At 37.5% G+C, this 26,729-nt stretch overlaps 1 protein-coding gene and 1 long non-coding RNA gene across 11 annotated transcripts in view; one reads left to right on the plus strand and one right to left on the minus strand.

Annotated features, from left to right (window-relative positions):
• zfhx4 (zinc finger homeobox 4) overlaps positions 1–26,729 on the minus strand; it is a 326,096-nt gene that overhangs the window by 228,143 nt on the left and 71,224 nt on the right. Inside the window, exons 1-2 of one of the 10 annotated variants that reach the window (XM_033019257.1) lie at positions 18,605–19,029; positions 6,242–6,871 (exon numbers count right to left, since the gene is read on the minus strand). The exons of 3 other annotated variants lie outside the window; for them this stretch is intronic. The gene's annotated coding sequence lies outside the window, so the exon portion shown is untranslated. 6 more of the 10 variants (XM_033019265.1, XM_033019259.1, XM_033019256.1 and 3 more) reach the window with 6 other exon arrangements.
• LOC116972017 overlaps positions 17,708–26,729 on the plus strand; it is a 51,154-nt gene continuing 42,132 nt past the window's right edge. Inside the window, exon 1 of the long non-coding RNA XR_004411696.1 lies at positions 17,708–17,834. This is a non-coding gene — a long non-coding RNA (uncharacterized LOC116972017). The remainder of the gene's footprint in view (positions 17,835–26,729) is intronic.

The raw sequence follows: 26,729 nt of genomic DNA on the forward strand, positions 1-26,729 counted from the left end.
GAATGATGGCACTATACACACCATCAGGTGCCACTGAGGTTGGTCAGCCACTTCAATGCTAACTCCTCATACACAACAAAGGCTTTGAGCAAGATAAAGGATAGCCCACTGTACACCTTCAGGGACCAATGTACAAGGATTCCCCAAAATTAAGAAAATTGCCATGTGCAATGTCAATAAGCCAGGATAATTTTGTACTATATAGCCATGAATAAAACAAAATATTTACTGCTATGAAACACTTGGGGAGCAGAAACTGCTCCGTGTTGTGAACATAATGCTCTAGTATGCAGCAATTTAGGAGATTAATTTAAAACAACTCCTGACTAAATAAGGCTTGGGGGATGCACTTTGCTATTAAACATTGAAGAATAGCTGCTTAAATTTTTTGCCCTAATCAAATCTAATCTCTTCAGCCAAGTCAAAGAGGAAAATGATCAGTTTAAGAGACATCAGAAGATTTACACAGATTGAAAATGAATTAAAATTAGTTTTGCTGTCTAAGATGGGCTAAAATGACAGTCTAATTGCCTCTGAATTGAATATCATAAAGCTTAGCGTGTAATTTTAATCATTGATGAGCTCCAGGTTAATTATGCTCATGGCTTGCATGCAGCATAAAAAAGCATCTCTGAAATGAACCTCAACACAAAGACCATGAAAACCTAATAATTTTCTAATTAGTTCACACATGAGCACATTTACCTCTCTCTGCATTTGCCAATTTAGCACCAACAATATTTGCATCGGAAATTAGGCTATAGTTTTTTGGAGCATTATACATTGCTCCTAACAGTAACAGAAAGTATCAGCAGAATAAGCCAGGCAGACGTGAACACCCTTTGAACCTCAAGAATTCACAGCCATAATGGGACGTTTTTTTTAGTCTGCATTTGGCAACTTTGGACAGAAACAAACTGGGTTCAAATGATATGTGCTCTTGCCATTTTCAACATAAAGCAGGCTCTCGGTACTTTTTATTTGGTGATCAGGCAGGACCAGACTTGACTATCTCCGCTTGTTAGCACATACTGTACATTCACCAATATCCGCCAACACTGAATAATTTACATCGGAAATAAGCTCTAAACATGTTGTACTGTGTAGAGGACTCCTATTTCATTTCATCATCTGAAAAAAACACACTGAGAAATGATATGTCTTTGCTGCCTTGCAAATAGTTCTACCCACAATTTCAGAAAGATGCAGGGCAGTAAAATATTAAAGGCATGGTATAGAACATAGACAAAAAATTCAATTAAGACAATTATTGTTGAGGGTTCGTGGGGTGGGGGTGGGGGGGGGGAGATAAAATTCTGCATTGTGTTGAAACAAGCCAAAATGCAGCAGACTATGATTTGTAATATGGCATCTCTCAACACTTCAAGCACTAAATGACTCTATGGGGAATGTCTCCATGCTTCTGGGCAATACATTGCAAATCATTATAAACTGATAAATTATAAAATATGCTATATGCATCTGAACACTGATCTTGATTCCTGCCGTTTGGACATGCATGGTTTATACAGCCAACCAAACCAAACCCCTTAATTCTTCTTCAGACAATAGCAGGAGAAACTTTAACATCTAAAAAGTCTTAACGTATGCTTTTGATGTTTTATCTGTAACACATTTGCAAGAGTTAAAATAAATGCCACCTTACTTACACACATTTTTAATCTTGATCCATAATCCTAAATTAATGCTTATATCTATTCCTTACATTGTTCTAATCAAATTTTTATAATAACAAAATTTAAAATCTTCTTTACAAACAACTGACTTTCACATGTGATTGAATTGCCGACTTCTCTCTTCCTCCTTAGCAAATACTGGTTGAATGGCTACGAGCAAAATAATCGATACTCCTACACTAAGATTAACTGACAAAAAGTGTACATGTTAAACAATAGGGCAATGTCTCTGCACTGAATGAATGTTCAGTTCCCATTGGAACAAAGAACTAGAATCACAAATGCCAATTATACCTCTGTTTTTTAATTGAGATTGTCCCAGCCTTCTTCTCTTTTCCAGTGAGACACTGTTTGAGAAGTGATTAAAAAGAATGTGATCTGATCAAGAGAAGAGAATAATGGCAGAAGAATGCGAGGTTTGCCACACTGTTAAGTGCTGGGGGAAAAAAAGGCCAATAGATTTCTTGGCCTTTTGTTTTTCCATCTGCTGTTTAGTTCCTTTATTTAACTTCAATTATTTACTTGTAGTGTTAGGGGCAGGTTAAAAGTTAGCCACATAAAACACCAGTTTGACTCACGTAAAGTTACAATTTACATAACTCCCTTAAAACCCAAACACAATTATGCCAGAATTATATCAAGTTTCCTAAAGGTCATCACTGCCTCTGCTGTGGCCTTTTTCCCCCCATACCAAATCCGCTATCAATATGTCATACCAAGTTAGGCAAAGACAAAAGAGAGGATCAGTGTGAAAACTGCACATATATCTAATCCTGACAAAGGAATGAATAGACCTTCACAAGTGTAATTATACTTGTTTATTTGTTGCCAGATACAAACGACTGATGAAAAATCCATCAAAGCAGACTGGCACCGAGCCCTTTCCTTGCTAAATCCACATTTCGATTCCATTCAATGTTTTTTTAAAAAGTAAAGTACAAACTTTTGCCTTAATTTTTGACAATTCTTTGACACAAATGCAGTGTTATTAGGTACATTCGAAAAATACCCTTCCTGGGCTGTAACCTCCTTTTGTCTTTTGCAGAATCCATGTTCAGAAGCTGCATGAGTGTGGTACATGGTTTGCTGGTCATGGATTGTGAAGAATTAAACAGCTTTTTGCTGCCCTCATCTTTAGCATGCATTTCAATCCAGGTACCATATTTTACATAAAAGACAATAATTATGTTTGATTACTTCAGCTTTTTCTATCTAAAGTAATGTGCCGTTGGTCAACATTCTCCTTTATATTCTCAGTCTACTGGCCATCATCGTTCAGAGCATTTGAAGTTGCTCAGAGGATATCATCAGCCACATGTTCTGGTAGCCTACGTTAACCCATGTGATGGAGATTTTTCATGATATCCCTATTGCACACTTACATAAACAAATTTACAGTGTAGCAAGCCAGCAGCTTATTGCATTACCGATATAGAAAATGTGACTGTTTTAACTTGCTATTAATGCAGAAAATATGTTTTCAAAAACTAAGATGTTTCGTGGTCATTGAATACAACATATTTCTGTAATTATCCAACCATTTTTTTCTGAGAAACTACACATTCTTTCACTATCTAAAAGGAACAATTAAGGTAAAACAATCTGCATAGCTAATGTATTAGTGGGCTCTCCAATTTAAAACAGAAAAGCTGTAATTTTATTTTGCTGGCAATCTGGAAACACTCTGGAGTTAATTACAGCTGATTTGAAGTGAACCACACAAACAAAGGGCAGCCTATGTCCAGACAATTATACTGCATTAACCAGCTTAGAGCTTCCTGCTGATGTTTCAGGGCTCTTCTATTACACCCCTCTACCTTCCCAGCACGATAGAAAGTGCTCCTGCAAGGATGAATTAATGAAGAGAACTGCAAAAGAATGTGTGACGACCTTTTTGGACTTGGCAAAAACTTTCCGCCCAAGTCACCACAAAGACGCGGAAGGTAACTAAGTTTGAATGGAAGACTGAAACAAAATATACATCTGTCTTGTAAAAGGTGAAGAAATTAAACATAAAGATTTCAAAGAAAAATAACTATACAAATATAGATAAATAAAGGGAATATTTGTATCTTTATGCTACCTAGCCTGTCGAAGTTTGTCTTTGATATTGTTCTGCTCCTGATTAATCAAGCCAGTTGTTCTGTACCAATAATCAGTCAACATGTGACATTTGCAACCTTGGCAGGACTATCTCTACATATTTAATTCTAAGAATAAATGCAGCTTTTGGGTTATGCTGGAAGTAAAGTAAATGACATCAGATTATACCATTTATAGATTACAATTGTGATCCAATGTCTTTTATAACAACCTACTTTTCTTTTAAGTAATCAATGAATTGCCACACAAAATAATCCACTGCCAGGATATTAACGTGGTCTTCCCATTCATAAAGGTACAACAAGTCGCAGTGTAACAAACTATACTAACACAAACACCGTCTTGCAGCAACTTTTCCTGTATCTTGTCTCATATGTCTGAAGTTCAATAGTTGTTAAGACATCCCTGCCATTAGAAATCTCCTATCTCTTTCACCTCATGTAGTTGGTGCAACAGACAAACTGGCTGCTCTTATTAACAATCCAATGTTTCCTCAATGTAGAATATACAGCATTTTCAGCATAAAATCGGTAGCACGGGCTGTCATTTTTTTAAAAGTGGAGTGACAATGTTGAGATAAATCTGTAAAAAGATTTACATTTTGAGGAAGTAATATGATATTATCTTTACATGTAAAAAACAACACGTATTTTTAAGTGTGCTGTTTTCATCTTCCTCTTCTTATAGCGCCAAACCCTTTAACTGAATTGATCAACATCCAAAATTACCTTTAGTTTGAAGTATTGGAGTGTTATACACAAAGGGCGGGATAAGGTTGGTAACCAGACTTTGTCTGATATGTGAAGAAATCAGAATCAGCGCCTGAATGGAAAGTGTACAGCCCTTGCTGCTGGTCTGCTTTTGATATGGGGAAGTGGTATACAGCAGAATTGGGCACAGATGAAATGGATGGATTTTCATGTGTGTCTAACAGCCTCATGTACATTAATCACCCTCCCTTTGTCTCATCCATGCGAAGAAGGATTAGATTTAAAATGATGACTGGTTAATCCCTTTGATTTCCCTGTGCTAAATAAATATTAATCTACAAGTCAATCACATCTTATATTATAATGCAAGGTGTACACAATATGAAAGTACTGCATACTGCAGCAGCTTTTACAAGCATTCATCTGAGCATAACATCATTCTTTTACCCCTTAACAAGACAAAATTGTTCCTGATCAGGATTCAATTCAATAAAGTTAACAATTCAGATTCAGATATACAAATTAACTCAAATCATGCTGCCATTACAAATCAAGAGCATGGGCACGGTACACTATTCTGGACTACTAATGAACAATTATTAATGCCATGTTTATTTAAGACTCAATACTCAGAATCTGTAATTTCACTTTACTTCAGTCCCTCATAAACACTGAGAGGCCACTTGGATCACTTTGAAGGACAACGCAGGCAATAAGTGAGAAAACTGCTGTCCCCCTGCTTTTAATTTGTGCAGTTTTCCAGTTACTACAGGTTTTGACATTTTCACTCAGAGTTATTTATGTTCATAACAGATCCCGATATAATTATTAGGTAATTTATTTCCAGTGATGACTCCTCCTAGAGCCACCTAACCAGAATCGCCATAAATGTTAAGAGTTCAAAGCTGATCTGCCACAGATCCAGCTTCAAGGCTAGTTCTACTGTAATTATCTTCATAAAACGTAATCACAGACCAGGTACCCAAGTGGGCATTCCAGAGCTATTAGCAAAGTTTTTGCAGCAAAATCTTTAGTGAAAAAAGATAGGTGTAACAGGAATATAGGACCTGAACTTTGTTATTAAAAAAGTCATTCATTTACGTTGATATATATGGGTTCTGTCCACGGTTAGAGCTATAGTGTGATCTGCAATACTACTGTCGCCATTCTTAATTCAAAAAGTCCTCAGGAAAATGATCATGCACTGAATGAGGTTTTTTAAATGTAAGCACAGCACTACAAATAATGCAAAAGTTTAAAAATGACACTTCCCTATAGACGATTAAGCCAGTAAAACTATGCGAATAAAGCGTACCATATATTCTAAAACTGAAATGACAAACAGGCAAAACACATAGGAAATGAACGCAAGTTGTTTTGTGAAAGTTATACTCAAAAGCACTAAATATAAATAGATCCTCCCCTCCCCCCAAATGATGGTTCAATTTTGTATACTGTTTGTATATTAAACTTTAACGCTGTTTGGGCCGAAGGGAATCAAATAATTAACTGCATTCAGTGATAAACAATTAGCTCACTCTCCAAATGGCATTCTGCTTAAATGTTAGCGCTTACTATGCAGCAGCCGAACAACATCCAACTTCAAGTTACAATTAAAACTACTTTCGTCAGAATGCTTTGAATGCTTAAAGCACTTTACACAAGTTCTTCATGTATGCATTAGAATTCAGCTTGGTTTCATCCTACACATTTTCAAGGGACTTGGCTTACTTTCTGCCATGGATTTTCTCTCCTTCCCTGAAGGTAATACGTCCTTCATGGAGAATGATTCCATTCACCCTCTGGTACTTTTCCCAAGTTGCCACCACTCGTGGAAGTCTTGTCAGAAGCGGCAACCTGCCATTTCTTCACGTGGAGCCGCGCAGTTGAACCCGACACTGCCCTCATTCAGTATCCCACACATACGTCAATTTCAGCAAGGGACGACGTTGGAGACCAGGCAGAAACAGGAGCCCCGGCAGTAGTACTCCCCTCTTGTAACCCCCAGCGGTCCGCCAGCAGACTCCACACAGAACAAGTGCTGAGTTGAAGCTTTATCCCTGTCCGCTCCAGCGACCTACTTCCTTGGAATGTGTGTGTTGTGTCTCTCTCGGACGCCTGCCACAACTTTGGTAACTGATCCGTGGATTCCGTTGAAATTACGGCGGAGAATTCCGCGGAAACTCCGTCGCGTAATGAAGCGGTGGATTTCGTTTTGAATCACCTTCTCTGCATTCCTGTCCGTGCATCACGAATTGTTACCTTTCACATAAGCACCTCATTCTCTTTGGTTGCACCGTTCCGAGCTCTCTCAAAATTCAGAGTGCGTCCAAGCTTCTGAACCATTGGCTGCAATCTCCGCTACAAAAGAGAAATGACTAATTGATTTTGCAGTGATTTATATTTTCTGAGGTTGCAAACTACTTCAACGCGCCAGTTTCTCGGAGGAACACAACATGCGACTGAAGTGAAAGTCTCACGCCACAATAGCTCTTGAACCAGCATCGTCTAACTGGTGTGATGAAATACACAATGATGAGGAAAGTGCCGCCTTCCGATGGGCTCCTCTAGAAATGGACAATTATTAACACAACCTACCCTTCCTCCGACAGCGAAGAACGACAAGAGTCAATCGCAAGCTGGACCCGCATTGTCTGCGGGACAAACGGCCACTGTGGCAACTTACAATATTCAATTCCATAATAAATATTATTGATGATTGATTTAAAGGGATGCTTTATTGGCATAAGGTGGCATCCTAAACTTTATTTAGGTGGGGTGGGGGGAGAGCTAAAAATTAGAAATGTGATTCTTTTTATTAAAGCTACACATGCAGCCAAAGATAAAATGAGATGACACAATCGAGGTCTCGGGCTGATTCTTTAAGGGGCAGTGTAACTCTGTACGCACAAAAATAAAGCATCGGAATGAACAACTTCAGCGCCTCGGTGTTAGAGCGATTAGCAAGTTTAGTTGTCTGTATAATGAAGGCAAATGATTAGTGAGAACAGCAGCTGAGGACTTCATCACCGCAACAAGAGTTAAAGTTTATGACAAGACAGTACCTAAAGCAGGATGTTGATTAGGTTTCAGGTTTAAGTGCAAACAGACAATAAATGGCTGTAATTAACAACGCATCAGGACATTCAATATTAATTGTGCAGCCAAGGAACGCTTAAAAACTACAGTTCTTTGTTGTTGACAATATTTCTGCTATTATTTCAAATGAGAATGTTATATAAAAATTACAAAAGTCATTGGAAATCTTCCGGGCAGAAAAAATAATTCAACATTAATATTGATAGTTTTCAATACATTTAAATTGTTTAAAAAAGGGAATCTCCTGAAGGAACCACAATGATAGATTTAACCAAGATGGCTTCTTCTGGTCTGAAGTATTTACAGAAATTGCAATATTGTTATTTGGATTTGAACTTGATATTTCTTTCTGAATCATAATTTAATTATTCAACAATGAAGAAAAGCAGAAAGGGGGTGATCCAGTTGCTTCTATTTTTAACTCATTATACCTTTCAAAACATGTATTGCCAGACAATAATCAAGCCTCTTTTCGATAAAGTCAGTTGGTTTTTGTTCCTCTTAACGAATGATCTATTTGTCTTTGAGCTGTGAGAGTTAATATAATAAACAATTGTTCTCAATGTTGCAACAATATTTATAACCTTAAACCATTTGAACATTTCTTGGGAGTATTTCATTCAGGGTCTGTGCATCTGCCATATCAATTATTGAACCGTTTTTAATAAGCTAACTGGCAACATAAAGGCAAAACAGTGAAATTAACTATTATTTAGAAATGATCTTTTATAATGCCCTTGAATTATCTAAAATACATGGAAACAGAATTCTCTTCTGCAAATCCACAGTTTACGCTTAACTGCCTTAAATACAGCATTTTTATATTTAATTTATTTGCACTGTTAAGCTATCGCTGAAGTCTAATGTCACAACCCCATCTTTATCCTTCCGAATCCTACTTTATCAAATGTTACCATCTTGAGAATATATAATCTCAAGTTTACTAACCCTGCATCTCCCCAGAGCTCCATTTATGTTGGTCCCGAACACTGCACAAAAGTGGCACTGAAAGGCCTTTTGCCCCCTTTGGTACTCACAGACTCATTGGTCTTGACATTTTCACTTCATCCATGACAAATGATCTCATGACTGCGATCAGATTGCACAAGATGACCACTTTATCCACAACTAAATCATTAGCTTCTATCAGTGCATTTTCCTGATGTGCAAAAAGATTCCATCCCATTAGCACTCATATCATCATTTTCCAAGATTCTGATTTTTTTGATGTTGCCTTTAAAATAATGCTCATTGGCTGATAATACCTGCACATATATGCAATATCTGCTGAGACCCTTCCACTTTAGATCAGACAGGATATGAGAAGACTACTTAGTAAGTGCTTCTCAAGGGATTTCAGTGACTCTACTCAACCTCTGCCCCACTGTAAACAGTGCTGCAGAAATCTTGTCTGTTGTGTATCCTTCCCTTGTTTCAGGGAAAAGACGGTGGTGGGGTTAGGGGGTTGTTGATGATGGACTTTAGAAATTGGGAGGTAGATTACACTCTACTGCATTACTGTAATGTTTCCTTGCATTTTATACCCAACTGCTTAGACAAACAGAAGTTGTCAATTTTACACACTTTGATACCAATGACAAATATTTACACTGCGAATGTCAATTAAATGACAGTTAAATTTTCAATATACAGATCAGAAACCCAAGCCTAATCAAAATTACTAAGGATGAACTCATCTTAAAATAAAAACCTTGATGTTGAGGTGGAAAGAATCTACTTTTATTTTCACCCTGTCGATTCATGTTTGACTTAGGGCTCAGCTACAAGATGACACCTTCAAAAGTGGAGTTGACCTTCTCCTCTGTGAAGTACTATCTATGGTGGGGGCAACACTTCAAGTGATGTTCTTATTGGCACCTAACCCTTCTTATTGGCCCAAGGACAAAGCGAAGTGGCATGTGAAGCCTGGTTCATGAATAAATCGAGGTGAGCTGGAGAAAGTGCTCCCTGTGATTTGCTTGTTGACAGCGAGCACTTAAATGGGCCTCTAAGACCAACAACACTTGGCAGAGCTTAATGACTCCAGCTTTGCAACCTGCATCATTTCAGCAAAAGAACCCCCTTACCATTCTTTTATACTACTTCAAAACCTAAAGATCTGTACCAACACAGTGCTTGCCCTGTCTATTGTGTCAGGTAATTGCTGGCACCCTTTATGTGCTGGGCGTGGAAATTGAAAATCTGCATATTATGCTCGTCTGGTTAAAGAAATTGTAAAATCTACAACTCTCACAAGAACAAATACCAACATTTAATTGCATCCATGATGGAAAGTGAATAAACTGATGAGGGAAACATTGAATAGATTGGATGGAGTCTTTCATGAAGTATAAATTTCTGCATATGTCAAATAGCTTTTTCTTGTACTGTCGGCACAATAAATTCCAATGAATTATATAGTTCTAATATCCCATCAAACTACTTCATACAGACTTTATCATTCAACAGCTGTGGATGAACCTCAATATATTATGTCAATTGTTGTAACCTCATGCCACCTTTTAAAACTTTTGTATTATTACAGATCACCTGAGAAAACATCTACTGTACATACGAGCAGATTATATCTTATACATACACATTGTGTGTATTTTGCGACAGCTTTTTAATCTTAGAGAGAAGTGCTTTCCCAAATTATCTCACCAAGAGAGACTATATGCTTATATCATTTGCATTGGATATCACTTAACTTTTGCCATTTTACATTGAATAGATCATAGGTCTCTCACACACACACACACACACACACACTCACACACACACACACAGTTAATTGCAATACGATTCTTCAGGTGAAATGGGACTTTCATATTGACGGCATTGTTTGGCTGAAGAAGGCTTCACCCATTTTAAACTTTGAATCATTCCTAATAAACAAAATGTGAATTGGTGTTGAGCAAATATTTCGATAAAAAGTTCCCAACAAATTAGAATTAATTGAAACATTAGCATATCTGGAATGGCTTGCTTCCTGCAGTATTCCAAGGAGAATGAAATTATTTTTAAAATGCAATATTCTTATAATTTTTGATCTTCCATTATGGATTTAATCATGCGTTTGGATCTTATATTGCAAACAATGGCATTAGTATAGTTAGATATTCCAAATATTACAGCAATATTGTTCAGAAATATGTGCATTTCAATTAAAGGAAATGTTTAACAATTATGTTCGCACTTACTCCTGTGAAAGGCTGCTTTCAGTGTGGTTTATTGAGCAACTGTTATTCTATATATTTCAAGCTGATACATTCCCCACCAAATATATCATTAAACGAGTACCTGTACTAGTAATTTGTGATTTTGTGATATTGGCATTCTTTGTTCATCTCTGTAACAGTCTAATGCTGAATCTAATGAATTGATACATTTATTGTTATAGAGTAGTTCAAATAACTGATTCTGTTTTTTCATTCATTCTAAAAAAAATCATTCATTATAGATAAATGCTGCAAAATAGATTAGAATGATTATCTTTGCTAAAAAAAGGTTGTCTTATTTTGAATGGCTTGAAAATATGATTTAAGCAGATCTTTCCATAAGAAAATATGGTCTACCAAGATTGCACAAGTCTGTAACAGAAGCTAACTATATACTAATAATAACTGTCAATTTCATATTCCATCTAAGGTTGTTTATTTTCCTGTCAGTGTGCCAATACACTCACTATTTCATAAGGCAATAAAATATAAACATATCAATAGTGGAAAATACTTAAAGCTTCCTATCTCCACCTGTACTTCTAATCAGTCGAAAGCACACAGATTTTATACTTTGCAATTTTAACACAGCATAGCTAAAATGAAACTGATAAGAGTACCTTGAGGCAGCTTGATTGTTTCAAGCTATTTTGTGAATCAAAATAAATCTAATAACCGTGTCACATTAAGTTGCTAATTACCACTTTTTTAACATAGGAGTTTCACTCATAATGTTACAATTGCATTTGTACGATCTGTCCAAAAGACTTATTGGATTATTTCAAGTCTTACAATTATTATTTTAGCAATTTAAAGTAACTTAGCTATTTCTCCTCTATGCTACAGAACAGGGGCAAATTGTAACCAGCTACTAACCTGCCTGTCAATTCTGCAGAGACTGGAAATGTGCCAATTACAGCACATGACAGTTTATTAAATGTGTTTAACACAATTATAAAATATGCCAATCTTTAGAGAAATAGAATATATCACATTTTTGCATGTTAAAAAAACATACACAAATTAAAGTAGCGATATGCAGTTATTTGTGATTTGACTTTATGATATTAAAAGACGGTTGAATCTTTTTCAGCTTAAGTAATTTTGCATTAAAAATTAACCTGACCAGATCTTTATTCAAATGACAAATATGTGCATATAGAAGTTTTGTGAACTGCCAGCAAACAATAGGGGTCAATAGCTGATCGTCTATGTCTACACTTGTTTGGGGCCTGAAAATGTTACTTATTACAGCCTAAATCCTTGTGAAACCGACTAAAGGGATAAGTAAACAGGAAAATGTCTCATTTAATGTTGTCAAAAATTGCACCTATTGGTCTTCACTTTCTAAATGACAAAAAAAAACACTCATCACTTTGAAAGCTGTGAACTAATAAAAAGTAATTTTCTTTAAATGATATCCCTGGGAGAGATTTTAATTTCAGTGTTTAAAAATTATTCACAGCATAATAAACTGATCAGCTGACAAAGACTTATTTACATGATTATCAATCTTTATGTTTCTGCAATATTACTTGTAACCTTTATTGGGGAAAAAAATTGCCACAGAAAGTAGTTGAACCTGGTCAATATTTGGTCTGTGACATGCCTGGCATGTTCATGTAACTCTGTTGTATACAAACCTTTGTTTATCAGACCAAGCTTCACCATTATCATACATATTACTTCACAAGATGAGAGAATCCAAGGGAATTCCACAAACTGCTGAAATATGAGACTATACTTGTTTTCTCAAGTCCTGGACAAATACATCTTTAAAGTGAGCTGAGAATTTGGGAGGGGGGGGGGGGAGAGGGAAGAGCCTGCATTTTCATCTTCCTTTCATCTTAGTCACTCAGTCAACCATTCACTCTGCCATTCAACAGTACTTTTCATTATGTAAAATAATGCTAATCCTTTTCCGATGCTTTCACACTTCTATAAACCTCCATTTCTCCAACTGAAAAGCAATTATATCAGTTTACGTTTCTGTCAAAAAAACAGGATTAATTCTGGAAGAGCAGAATCTCTTCCTTTTTTCATATTCTGTTATCAGAACCTAGAGCGATTATTAGTGAAGGTATTTTCACAATGCTAAGCTACACTTGCTTTTAAGCTGTGATTTAATTGGTCAAAGAAAAACAGCTTTAGTTACTGCGGAAACCCTTTTTCAGCAACAGAATTGACCTTTCCTTGCTAAGGTCTGAATAGAATGAACCTGAAACTGGTCTATTAATCAGAAACAAATTATGAAAGAATGCAGCTGGTCTGGTTGACACCACACTGTCTTAGGATGCACAGTAAAAGCTTAGTAACAATGTCCTCTTCATGGGTAATGAAGAACCATGACAAATGAGACAGAAAAACTATTCGTTTGCATATGCAAATTCCTATACAAAGGAAACATGTGCAAACAAGTGTCGTTGTAAGGTGGATTAGGCAAACAAGGCTTTCTTTTAGGACACTCTGCAGCCCTGAACATTAGTCAGCACAATTAACCCAGTTACCATGGGGACTAATGAAATTTTACCATGGTATGAGTTAAATTAGATAGCTAGTTATGTGTTTCCTCTACCCAATTCAAGATCTATTATTTTCTCCAGACAATAATGCAATTGTGCTTGCCTGATCTCTGCCAACTCAACAAGCCTCTAAATTAACAATTTGCATATGTTAATATAATTAAGTTCTAATTACATGAAAGTTGTACCTCTCACTTGCACTTTCCCCAGACGCTGTTTAGCTTGAACTCCATCCAAGTTCTAAACCCTAAAAGAAGGGATTTTAACTCAAAAGAAAAGAAAATCAGCCCGAGGCTTAAACGGAAGGGCCCTACACTTAATACATTAAGCCTACTAGCATCTTATCTTTCCACTCACTCTTGCTGCTGGTGTTGTGGGTATGTGAACTGTACCAACCTGCCAGGATTTCTGACCTCCAGTCACTGCTTCAATTGTATTAGACAACGTCGCGCAACAATTAACACACACTGATTATTCATTGTGAAATAATTCCAGCATTTACACTTCTACACGTGGACTGTATATTACACTCAAATGGTAAAATTACACTCAAATTACCTGCTACCTAAATATACACAACTGAAAAACTAAGTAGAAATTACATAAATGATTATTCAATTACAATTAGTTGATTATTGGAATCAAATCTGTTCATATTGTTGACAGTGATAAACAAAACTATTTCTAGTGAACCTGTATAAAATAATTCTAAAGTCACATATTTGAAACAGCAGCGCATATGAAATAGATATAACTTTTCAAAGCAAACGAGAAAGGAATTTTAGGGAGAATGGACAGCTTGCACGAATTAAGGAGCCTTTGTCCTTTCCCGTATGCATTTCTTTTTGCAGACTAAATTGAGCGAGTCTGCTACACATTTTTAGGGAGGAACATTTTACACTGACTGGAAAAAATGTTCTGCAGTGTACGAAAATTGATGCAGCTGCATCTGAACTTCATCCAGATGGTTCACGTTCACAAAATAGTTTCACTTTTACTATTTTCTCACATTCTGATGTAACAACTGGATTGCATGCTTCCTTTCAATTGAGTGGTTCGTATGTATAAAAGAGAAAGAGACAGAGGGTGCGAGAAAGAGAGAGAGGTACTTGAAATTGACACTCATTCCTGGGTTGAGGCCTGTACATTCAATATCAGACCAACGGCAGTAAGAATAAGGCTACTCCAGTGAAACAGCAACTGCATTCCAACACCAGCTCACTCTCTACATTGCTATAAAGAATGCAAGCTTCTCATTCAAGTTCACTGTATACTAAGGTACAACCACACACATGCAACATATGCAAATTTGTATGCAATAAATAAGATTTAAATTAGACTCTGCAATGTTTTGGTTAAATAATTCTCCTCTTACAATTTTATTAATTATTTCTAGAACTCCAGACTGATAAATAGTGTCCTGACTCGACTGCTATTTTAACTACACTCTGCTGGCATAGCTGTAAAAGCGACATTGATCCGTTGTTAGATTTCCGCCAACATTTTAAGCTTACGAAAGTTGTTCTGTATGTTCGGAAGTATGCCTGTTCACTAAATATGCCATAGATTTGTTCACAGTCTCGATATGCACAAAAACAATTCAAAATCAACACCATTGTCAAGTTGCGCCACGGTGTCCTATGTTGCCGGCTTTTACCTGTCAATAAACCATCACCATGACTTCACTTGGTGATTGAAATATGAAGACCCAGCATCACTAATTATATTCAGGCTATTTATAGATCTGACTCAAACAATAGCGACTGGCAGATATACTGCTGATCCTTAATAAAGTTTGATGACATCACTTTCACATCAACAGCGATTTTTTTCGTGATAACTTATAGAAACAAAAACAAATGACAGGCAGAATATCTAAGAGAAATATTAATATTCTGAAAATATGTAATTTCAAAAAAATATTTTTGCCAATCAATTGTCGCTGAACTTTGAATTTAACGTTCTTATATCAGTGGTTGTTATATTTTTCAAATTACGTTTTATCTTGTTGTCAAAGGCATTTTTTTGTGTGCAAACTATATGTTATATTGCCATCTGCAGGGTTTTGTTATCAAATTATCAGGGAATTTGACCTGAGTGGTCACAAAATAATTTGGTTCCTACAGTTAAATTGAAAGTAGAATTATTGATTTAGAATGCTTATTGTTATATCATTAACACGATATTTCCCTGAAACAGCCAACAATCTGAATCTGGTTTTCTCAGGCGTTCAACTTATCATGGGTCAAATGCACAACTGAGCATGTGCTGACAGGGACTACCAGTTTCCTTGGGTCACCGTCAGTGTTTCAAGCTTTGTAAAAGAAAGAGATTAAAATAAAAGGCCGCAACTACCCATACTGCACAGAAGGATTTTAAATCACTAAGCCTTTTCTAATAGGCTTGAGACTTATTGAGGTAGAAACCATAAAAAATGAAGAAGAGAAATTTAATCCCTGAAATATTGATTTGCACATTAATATCATATAGGGTGAGGGCAATTTGGCTTCATGGAAATGACACATTGTCGACCCTTGGTGAAGTCAGATCCAATCTTACTGCTGAACATGTCTGAATCTCAAGAGTTATTAAGGGCTTTCCTTCTTGCCTTTATGAGTTTTCCTCTGCCTACCAATTCCATGTTAAATGTATTATCTTTAAGAAATAATTGTAAAACCTCAGGGGTTTTTCCAGCTAATGGAAGGGAGACTAAACCACATCAGATTCTGAAATGCAACATTAAACCCCTGCAATCAACAAAGCCACCTCAGTTCTGCATTCATCCAATGCAGGCTATAATATTGTTATTGTGGGTAATCTAATTTCACTGTGTAAGTTTTAGTTTATGGTTAAAGTGCCAAGAGAATATTATGGAATATATGAACTGATTCACCTAGCCCCTCTTATTTGATTAGCCATTTTGCAGCATAAGGTTTTCAAAAATATCAATACAAAATTAAAGATAATTATTGCGAGAAAACAGACGTTTCTTGCACCATTATGTAAAATGCTTGTAATTGAGGGATAAGGTTTTAATTTAATTGTGGATGTAACATGGCAAACGTCAATGACAGTACTGCATGGTAATAATCTATACAAATCTCGTTCCTAATCATTCCAAAATGAACAACGTTTAATAAGTTAACCTATTGTATTTGCAACTATTGTTACGAGCCTTAGAGATTTTATTAAGGCCATTGACTAAATAAATTTAGGACAAAACAACAAAGGGGATATTGTATCAACCAAAGTGTATCTATTAGTGTACAAAATTAATTTAAATTTTTATCACTTGGCATTGTCCAGTTACTGAAAAAACAATCTCGTCGACCGAGAGAAAAAGACGCGAAACAAGAACCGATTCGCACAAAATACCTCTGTCGCTATACGTGTCCCTGTGTTCATATACATAATCCATATGTACGTGTGTCTATATAGATATGTATTTACAGCCACTGCAAAATCCATCGGATGTTCCTTTTAGAAGTACAGAAAAGATTGCATCGCAGATCAACTCGCCCGTCTAAGCCGCACTGTATGTATTTTGATTCCTTTTCGACCTTTATAGACATTAGAGGAAAAAAGTGAAAGTGTTTATTTCTGGTGCTGACAGTTTTAGGTAATCGAGCTTTTCGTATCAAATAAAAATTGCCAACAATTCTCCGGGATCTTGAAAATTAAGCGTTTCCACTCGACGCTGCTACACCCATGCTCTTTGTGGACCTCTCTATTTTTAGCCTAGATTTCGTGTCGGATTTGTTTAGTTGGTGTCCACAGTTGCTGCTGGAGTGATGAAGGGGAGAGAGTGCGTTACATACCCAGCGTTTGCTCTGAGTTTAAACGATCGATCCCCGTGTCACTGTCGTGTCCCAATCGCAGAAGTCTGCCCCGAACGAAAAGGCAGGGCTACTATATACGAGCTTCAATAATAATCAAAAAAAGCACAGAACACAGCGGAGTTAAGGCAATGGGAGCTGAGGCGCGGATTTAGCTGGTTGGAATTCCGAATTGTGTTAGAAAAAAAGATACTTGAGGCACACAGGGATGAGTCGAAACGGATAATGTGCGATACAAACTGGGGACGAAGAGTTTAGCTCGGCTTTTGACAGAAAGAGCAGCAGCCGCCAGTGGATACAGAAGCAGAGGCAGAAGGAGACACACACACGCACACAGTCTCCTACACACACTCACACACACACACACACACCCACACACATACACACACACACACTCCTACACACACACCCACACGCACACAGACAGACACACACATGGGCTGATCCAGGGACCAGGGGAGCGTGTCTGCCTTCAAGCTCTTCATCATCACCACCATGATTCTCATCACCCCGAGAGCACCAGCCTGCAATAAACAGCCACAACCTGCTGCTGCGGCTGCCTTCCGACCCAGGCTGAACGAGTTCAATTCGCCCGAGCTGCGTGCTCCCGCAGCCGCCCAGCAGCCACCCACTGCCATACTGCCAGGTAACAAAAAAAAACAAAAACAAAGAGAACTAACTGCTGTTTAAAGTAGGGCACCGTCCTCCGGAAAAAGAGTGCTTTCTTTTCTGTTTAAGAGGGAATGGTTACTTGACTAAAGACTGGCCCGTGGATTAAAAAAAATGCAACATTTCCTTTGTACAAATGATATGGGTTTTGTTAGTAATAGAATTAACTCGGTGTTTGTTCTAACTGCTACTGTTATTTCGGCTCTTTTTGTTCGGAAAAGACGGCAGGAATAAAGTGAACAGTTCGGCGATGGAGGACATAAAATTGCGAGTCTCGGACAGTCTCGCCCCCTTGTTTCCCCCCATCTGTCTCTCTCGGACCAGAAACTGCTTCTCAGAGCCCCCGAAAGAATGAGCAAGTTCTGTCTGGAAATAGTTTCACAGGGAGGCAAGGCAAGGCAAGTTGACAGCCCGGTCTGTCTCTGATGTATATCTACACGTCCCAAAAGTCACACCAACGTACTTATGTAAACACCAGGTACACCCGTTCTCTCCGGAGCGAGAGAGAGAGAAATCCTATTTAAATCGCGTTTATATAAACCATTTTGTCATGTTTTGCTAGGGAGAGAGAGAGAGAGAGAGAGGGGGGGGGGGGGGGGGGGGGGGGGGGGGGGGGGGAGAGAGAGAGAGAGAGAGAGAGGGAAATATCCAGCCAAGTCTGCAATGATAAAAGAGTGCGAATCGATAACGCGGCTCCTTGGTTTTGCGACATAATACTGGCTTACCGCTGAATAAAGTACAACTTACTATTTTCCCCTCGCAGCCTCTTCTTCTTCTTTATTTTTTGTATAATGACATTAATTATTGTCACATCCACTGGCCCCGGTTGCTTTTGCAATTAAACACAAAAAAAAGGATCCCAGGCCAGAAGAAAGTGGGTCTTTTGGGCCGGCCCGGGTGAGCACTCTCGCCGGCGCTGCGACCGCAAACGGAAAAGGGAAACTGGAAATGAAAATCCGATATATCTTTATTCTGCTAATTATTTTGCCCTGTAAAAAATGGCTGATTAAGTTGAGTGCGCATGTGTCTTCATTACCGATGCACGACGGGAAGGTGTAATTAGCGAGGTGATCAACATTCAAAAGATTGGACTTGACGCTTTGAAGTTGAAGCCGCGGTGGGCGAGAATGGAAAAGTCATCAACCTGACCCACGGCACACACTCAGACACACACGGAGCCACGGGGAGAGAGGGAGAGAGGGGGGGTGAGAGTGGAGGGAGGGAGGGAGATGTCAGACACCGACACAGACACACACACACACACACAAGCACAGACACAGGACATAACACAGCCCCCGGTCCCGGATCAAGACAAAGACAAACCCACACACAGGGGTTTAACAATCGCCCTCTGATTTAACACTGGCGGGAGTAAAGGGGAAGGGAGGGGGGCGGTGAGGGGCGAGTGAAGTGTGTTTGTGGTTGGTGGGGTGGAGGGGGAGGGGGGGGGGGGGGCACAATTAGAGCAGCGGTGTGATTAATACTTTCTCAGACACACAAGCAGCAGATCCATTCTCACAAACTCAGGTTCACTTCAACGAAACAAAAAAAAGTCACATTATATACAAAGGTCTCTACACCGGGGGGATCCTAACGAAACACCGGGGTCGCCTTTTTTTTGGAAGGAAAACTGTCTGCATGTGCCTGCAGCCGCTGTGCAAATAAAATTATAAGCATTTTGAGAGCTAGAAGTAGGGGACGTGCTAAAAATGATCGATATACAAAAAAAAGTCAGAGTTTCTTGCTTGAAAACGGGAGTTTGCTTTTTATTAAAGGAAGAGCATTATAAAATTAAAAATGCTACTTCCATAATTTCTCGGAAAAAAATATACAGATAGAAAATCGAAACGGCGATCAGTAAAAAAAATTACAATCGCTTATATTTATTGATAAATATAATTATTCTATTTAATTAAGATTTTAAAATAAAAATGACCAGTACCAGTCACACTCAAGAACCGAATAAGGTTAAAAATCAAAAACCCAGCTCGTCGCTTCCTTACTAATCGCTTCTTTTCAGCGGAACACTACCTGTATTGATTGCGTTGATATCTGATCTACTGACGTGACTTTGCAACAGCAATCTAAATTACAATTTTCCTCTATTTTAATGTTTGTGTCTATATCCCTGATTGTATTTAAACTGAAATAACGCGTGGTTGTCGCGGGGGCTGATTTTGTTTGAGATAGTTCTCAACAGCTGGCAAACCCTACCTCTAATGCTGCTCTCTTCTGTCCCTCACCCTTAATAGTCGCTATCGAATAAGACACTAAGGATGTTAATCGTTATGAGAAAATCAGGAGATCACCACTTATCTGGGGGAAAATCGAAGGCACTTTATTCAGAGCTGGGCTAGAGGATATGATAAGACTGGGCGAGATAGAGCAGAACTGTAACAGCACATGTTTCTCTCTGTCCCTTTCTTTCGCATGCTATTCCTCCCCCTTTCTGTTCCATGTTACTGTGCATTGAGAGGTCTCTATCGGGGTCTCTGTGTACGGTGGCCGCCAGTAGCCCTCAATTCGCCTCTTGATCTCTCCCCTTGTCTATCACATCGTCTCTCTCCCTCTCTGGGACTCTGATCGCTCAACATCAACCCATCAGTACTGCTTAAATGTTAGGGACCCGTGCTCGAGACACCTCGATAACCCTCACACCCCCTCGGGGGCTATTTGCCAAAGGCGCTGTGTTAAGTATTTTTTTTTAAGACAAAACCTCAGTACCTTATACGAAAGCCGAAAAGAAGTCACGCATAGTAGATCCGCAATGGCCAACGCACAAAACGACGTTATCCTATATTCAATAGATAAAGCAAAGAATTCCGGCTAAGAGAAACGATTTCACATATCAACAATAAAGGTATATCGATCGGCTTGAAGTTCCAACACTCTCCAAGTTACGGTTCAACCTGCTACACTTTGTTGATGAGGAAAAAGTAGTAAAACGCCCCACAAGCGCTAAAACTTTTCCAATAATAAACATCTTTGCCATAATTTTGACCATAATAGCGTCGCGCTTCTTAAATTAATTTAAATCTAAATAATTCTCATGGTTAAAACGCACTTCTTAAATGTCTCACCCTCGTTCCACGATCCAATCTACTAACTCCGTTTGAATGAACGCATTCTTATAACATTGTTTTCTAAATATAAAGTGTTTTACAAACTGATAAGGATTATATTTAGATACACTTTTAACGTTTAAAAAGTAGTTCGTGCATTACCTGTGTTTCATCTCCCGCTCTATCAATCCTTTATTCTCTTGGTCTTTGTAATTTGATTTTAGAGATTTATTTTGTACACAATGTAGCAGATCTTTTTTTTTCTCTCTCTCTGTTGAAGGGAAATGTATACGATGAACACGCCTGGCGCCCTCTGGGGCTTAAAAGGTCATCACTTTGACAGCATGCTGACCATCATCTCCTCCCGGGTTCGGCCCATTGTTTATAAACACAGAAATATATACACCGTTTCCTATTACTTAACAGCAGAAATTTCACTTTCTATCCTTGATAATTCCAGTACCCAATGCAAAAGAAGCGCGAAATGAATAGAATACAACGTTACGTTTTCAGACCACAAATTGTTCAACTTTTGAAGGAAACAAAAAAAAAACATATCTTAAGATTGTTTTACCTCTGGAATTTTATCGATCCTTTCTTTCTTGAACACCGTCATTGAAAACGAACTAAAAAACGTTTGCAAAAAGCCACGGATTTAAAAGGCTGACATGCCCAAAGTGTCCAGCGCTGCAGGCCCAGTAGAAAAATGTGATAAATAAATTCGGTACTGAGTGCTGCCTCTCTGAATGCGGAGTTATCTGACTTTAATTTAATATTCCGCAATCATATTTTATAACGCAAATAATTCACGCCTGTATTTCCCGCGATTCTGCATGGAACCCAAGGTTTGTATTTAACTGCGTCTAATTCATAGCAGACATATATATTAGTGCATTGATCGATCTTTCTGTATTTAATATCACTGTATATTTTTTGTTAATATCTGTAAAAACCTTGAAAGCATTTAGAGCCATACCTTCAGATTTCCTGAGATTTCGAAAGAAAACAAATTAAATCCTCAGACTAGCAAATCGTTAAATAATCTTTAATCGAGTAATATAGACTAGATGTAGCCTATGTAAAACACTACCGTTATCCAATTGATCTGGTTTGGGATCGATTCGATAAACGGAAATCTATCAAAGCGTTTAAATGTGACATATCATTTACAACTAAGCATTTCCTCCCACAACGAAAAAAGGGTTATTTCATGTGAAAAAGAAACAAATACAATACTTCACTTAGTCCATTGATCAAAGGTGTATAATTAACTTGCATTCATTGCAAACTTCACAAGTACGGCATTCATTTGCGATCTTGTCTTAATTAATGATGCCTATTTAAATATTACATACACCAACATTTTAAACGTTCGATTGTGCATTTGTGTCATCCTTAAAACGCTACAAAATTAAATATAAATAAATTACCATTTTCGCATTATTTGCGCAAACAATCTACAATGCATTCTATTCGTTTGCGCGCTTTTGTAATATGATCTACAACCGAATAATAACCTCTGATATTTATAACAGATTTTAATTTGTATAGCGGTATAAATTATTTTGGTGTCTCTTAAGAAAAAAAACTGTTGCCACGATATTTTAGCACCTTGTTTGTTTAAGACCACGACGCTCTCTAAATATCTTTGAACAATGTTCTGTGATGAAATGGAAACACATTTCGGATTTATATTTGCTTTGCAGAATCAAGCTAATCGCTGCTTTGGCCATGTCTGTGTCAGGCTCTCACACTATTGTTTCAGGTCTCCATTTTTTTCTTCAAAAAATCCCACTAAATGGCGACTATCAAATTCTGACAATGTAAATTCGAACTGTTGCTGTACAATCGTTATTTTTATTTGTTAAAGAAAATCGATGAAATTGCCTCTAAAGTACTTAGTGAGGCGTGTTTGTACCGACTAGGGGAGAATACTAAATACAGTGGTTGGTCGATGAAAATTGAGTGGTTAGGAAATGTTTAAGTACACGCTCCTTAACGCTTGACTTGGTGACTGAAATGCTGCCGCTCTGATCTTTCTCACTCTCGCCTTTCCCTTTTTCTCAATCTTTTGTGTGCACCGTTTTTAACCAGCAGCCTCCCTTTTTGTCCACCTCCTCCCTTCTTTCATTCTGACACTTTCATAATCTTCTTCCTTCTCCGGACTCTTATTTCATTCGCTTTCCGCCAGCATTCTTTCACCTTTTTATTTATTTTTATTATTATTCAGTTTAAATTCCCCCTCCTCTTATCAACGGGTTTTATTTCCTACTTACCTGTTAATCACATCCTACCTCAATGTTGGCTTGTCTCATATTTCTATGTGATTTTATTTATTTTATCTTCTGTCTACTTATCATAATTTTCATTTTCCCCAGTGTAGATCATAACAACCTTAGAACTTCCTCGACCCCCGTCACACGATTCTGTCACTTTCCTTTGATGTTTCTCTCATCCCTCAACATCCTCATTCTCCAACTCCAAAATTTCACACTTTTTTTGTTGCTATTCTTTTTCCTCTTTCTCCAGATCCTTTCTCCATCTGGAGTATAAATTTCCTCGTTTTCTTTTGCTAATGTTGAGTTCCTTTCTCATCTCTCTCCCTGCATTATTTACCCTTTCTCCTCCCTTATATGAACACTTTGCCTCTCAGGTTTGCATTTAGTTTCTTTCCTGATTGTCTCTCCCTGTTATCCCTCCCCCCCCCAGCTCCCCTTCCCCCCCAGCTCCCCTTCCCCATTGACATTCTCCTCATTCTTTTTTTCTATCCACATTCTGTACCTTTTCTCATTGTCCCTATTTTATCGCTTTACTTCTTTCCACATGTCCTCTTTTTTATACTCTGCATTATCATAAGCTTTTCCACCATACTGATTATTTGTACAATTTCTCTATCTCTCCATTTATAATTCCGGACTTTCTACTTTCATATCCTTATCTTCTTTGTCGTCCTCCCTCTCCCACTCCCGCCTCTCTCTCACGCAACACACACACATTTTCTCTTTCTTATATATTTTTTCATTTTCCCATTTTCTCTGTTTATTATATAATTACCTTTCTATTTTCTCTGTTTTATGTTTGTTCTGAACTTCTCACTGCATTTACCTTATTCTATTTTGTTTTTCTTCATAAATGTTACCCATCTCTATATATTCACACTTCTCTTTCATCTTAAAGTAAATTGGCAATTTTATTTTCCTTTCTCTTTGTTATCATTTTCTTTGAACATTTATTCATGCTCCCTCTGCATTTCTCCCTTAATTTTCTACGTGTTTTTTCATTCCTTTAGGCATCGCTCAGAATCATATGCTGCCCTTGACTTAGTTTAACTCTCCCTCTTATAATAATGCGCTCTGGACCCATATTGTCACCATTCCCCCATCATAGGAGAGACTGCTCCTTTCTGCACAAACTCATCTCTCAGGCCACCCATCACTAATTGCCTTGATTGTTCCCCTGGCACCAACAACTGACCTATGTTTCACTGGTTGATGCCAAGGGAACCATCAAGGCAAGACTTTAAGACTGAACAAAGACTGCAAATCCAGCCAGCAACTTGCTGCAACTGCAAAACACAAATTGAAACCAAAGCCACTGTGTTCTTGTGTGTTCAAGAAAATACAGGAACTTAAAATCAGTGTTACACTTTAACCTTAGACTGTTACTTGTGTTGTAAATATTTGTAATTGTATACAATCTCGTTTGAAGCTCTGCTTCAGAGCAATGAATAATATTAAAGCTATTTCAATAGTCATTTCAAGAATCAAATTTGTATCTATTACTATATTTACCACTCTTTAGACATGAACACATGGTAAGGTTGCTTTTTATTCTTCAAAATTACCCTAAGAGAATGACAGTGCGCTGCAAGTAGGCACCTGTCCCATGTAGTGAAGGAACTCTCATAAAGCTGTTAGATCAGGACACCCTGGTTTTGGAGTTACTCAAAATGAACAAACAGTGAAACACTAAGTTTCAGTGATGTATGATTTTGAGGTAAACTTTAAGGGGCGTATCGCCACATAGCTGTCACTTTTGCTTTTTTTTAAGTAATGGAGGAAACAGGTTTGGGAAGTACTGTTGAGTTATTGCAGTTCAGTCTCAAGAGAGAACATATTTTAGCCCAAGGTGGAAGTATACATTTATGGATGAGTTGCTGCTCTTGTGGATTACTTTAACCTAGATATCGGTGAAGTACTGGAGTATTGTTGCTGCTGTAGCCATCTGGCCAAATCATTACACTCCCGATGAGCATTCTAGATGGTAGGCAGCCATTGGAAATCAAAAAGCATGCCACTTACTGCAAAATACTCAACATCAGAACTGTCCATTAGTCACGGCATTTGTGTAGTTATTCTAGTTGAATTTCTAGTTCATGGTCATCCCCAGAAAGTTGCTGGCAAAGGTTCCATTTTTGAATGTCTGGGGTTTATGAGAAGGCTCCCTCTCATTTGATGCTGTTATTTCTACGCCTTGTGCTTCATAACTTTGCCTGCAACCTAACAATCCAGCCTTGGCCCTTTGCCAATGCAAAATTGGCTAACAGAAATCATAAAAAATGAATTCCAATCACAAAAACAGAAACCCCCAGAAACATATTGTGCACAATTTATATTGGGCATAAAATATTTTATCATATATTTTATCATATATTTTGTATTTTGTTTTATATATAATGTCAAATGTGATTTAATAACAAAAGTTGATTGCAACATGCGCCTTAATTTAGTTCAACAAAGAAACTGACAAGTTACTAAAGAACAATCAAGTTAATGTTCTTTAGTAACTTGTCAGTTTCTTTGTTGAACTAAATTAAGGCGCATGTTGCAATCAAAAGCGCTTGAACAATTGGTCGTTAGAGAAATATCAAGTAATGAAATGACATCTACCGTTTGTCTCTCCAAAGATGCTGCATGATCTACTCAGTATTCCAGCATTTACTCTTTTCAGTTCAGTAGGGAGTTTTCAATTGTATAAAGTTTTAGACCATCATTGTTTAAAACATTAACCATTAATGCATGTGGTTAATCAAGAATGCAGTTGTGAGTAATCCATTAGAGTCTTCATTTGGTTGTGTGATTCTAAATCATATTATATATACAATAACATTTTTGTTGTGTTTGATTATAGAATAGAAAGAATACAAGTTCAGCAAGTGTGTGCTTTTGGTGAGAATGAAGCTGGCTAAATAACTCACCATTATTGGAAAAATAATAACTTATAGTCATTCTTGTGAATAGAGTTATTAATCAAAGTTTTGCTGGAAAAAATTATTCTACTTATAAAATTCATATTAAGAGTTACTTTAAAATAAATTTCCAAAAGAGCATGAGTTCAGAAATATGAAACACTTCTCCACAGAAGAAGCATGATTAAAAAACTAAAATAATCATTTTACATTTCTATTTCTTGAATAAATATAGCTATAGGGCCAATATCAGTAGCCAAATACATTCAAAATTTATTTTATAACAGAACACAGAGAAGAGGAACAAACAGATCACTTTCAGTTTGGACCAAAGATAGACACAAAATACTGGAGTAACTCAGCGGGACAGGCAGCATCTCCGGAGAGAAGTAATGGGTGAGGGTTTGTGATGAGACCCTTCTTCAGACTGATCTCCCTCCCCCCTGATGACAGTCTGAAGAAAGGTCTCGACCCAAAATGTCACCCATTCCTTCTCTCCAGAGATGCTGCCTGTCCCGCTGAGTTACTCCAGCATTTTGTGTTTAAACCAGCATCTGCGGTTCCTTTATACACACTCAGTTTGGAGACAGGAATTAATAGGTTCTATAGGGATCGTTGTTGG

The sequence above is a fragment of the Amblyraja radiata genome, chromosome 4 (genome assembly GCF_010909765.2).
Source record: "Amblyraja radiata isolate CabotCenter1 chromosome 4, sAmbRad1.1.pri, whole genome shotgun sequence".
Classification (NCBI taxonomy): domain Eukaryota; kingdom Metazoa; phylum Chordata; class Chondrichthyes; order Rajiformes; family Rajidae; genus Amblyraja; species Amblyraja radiata.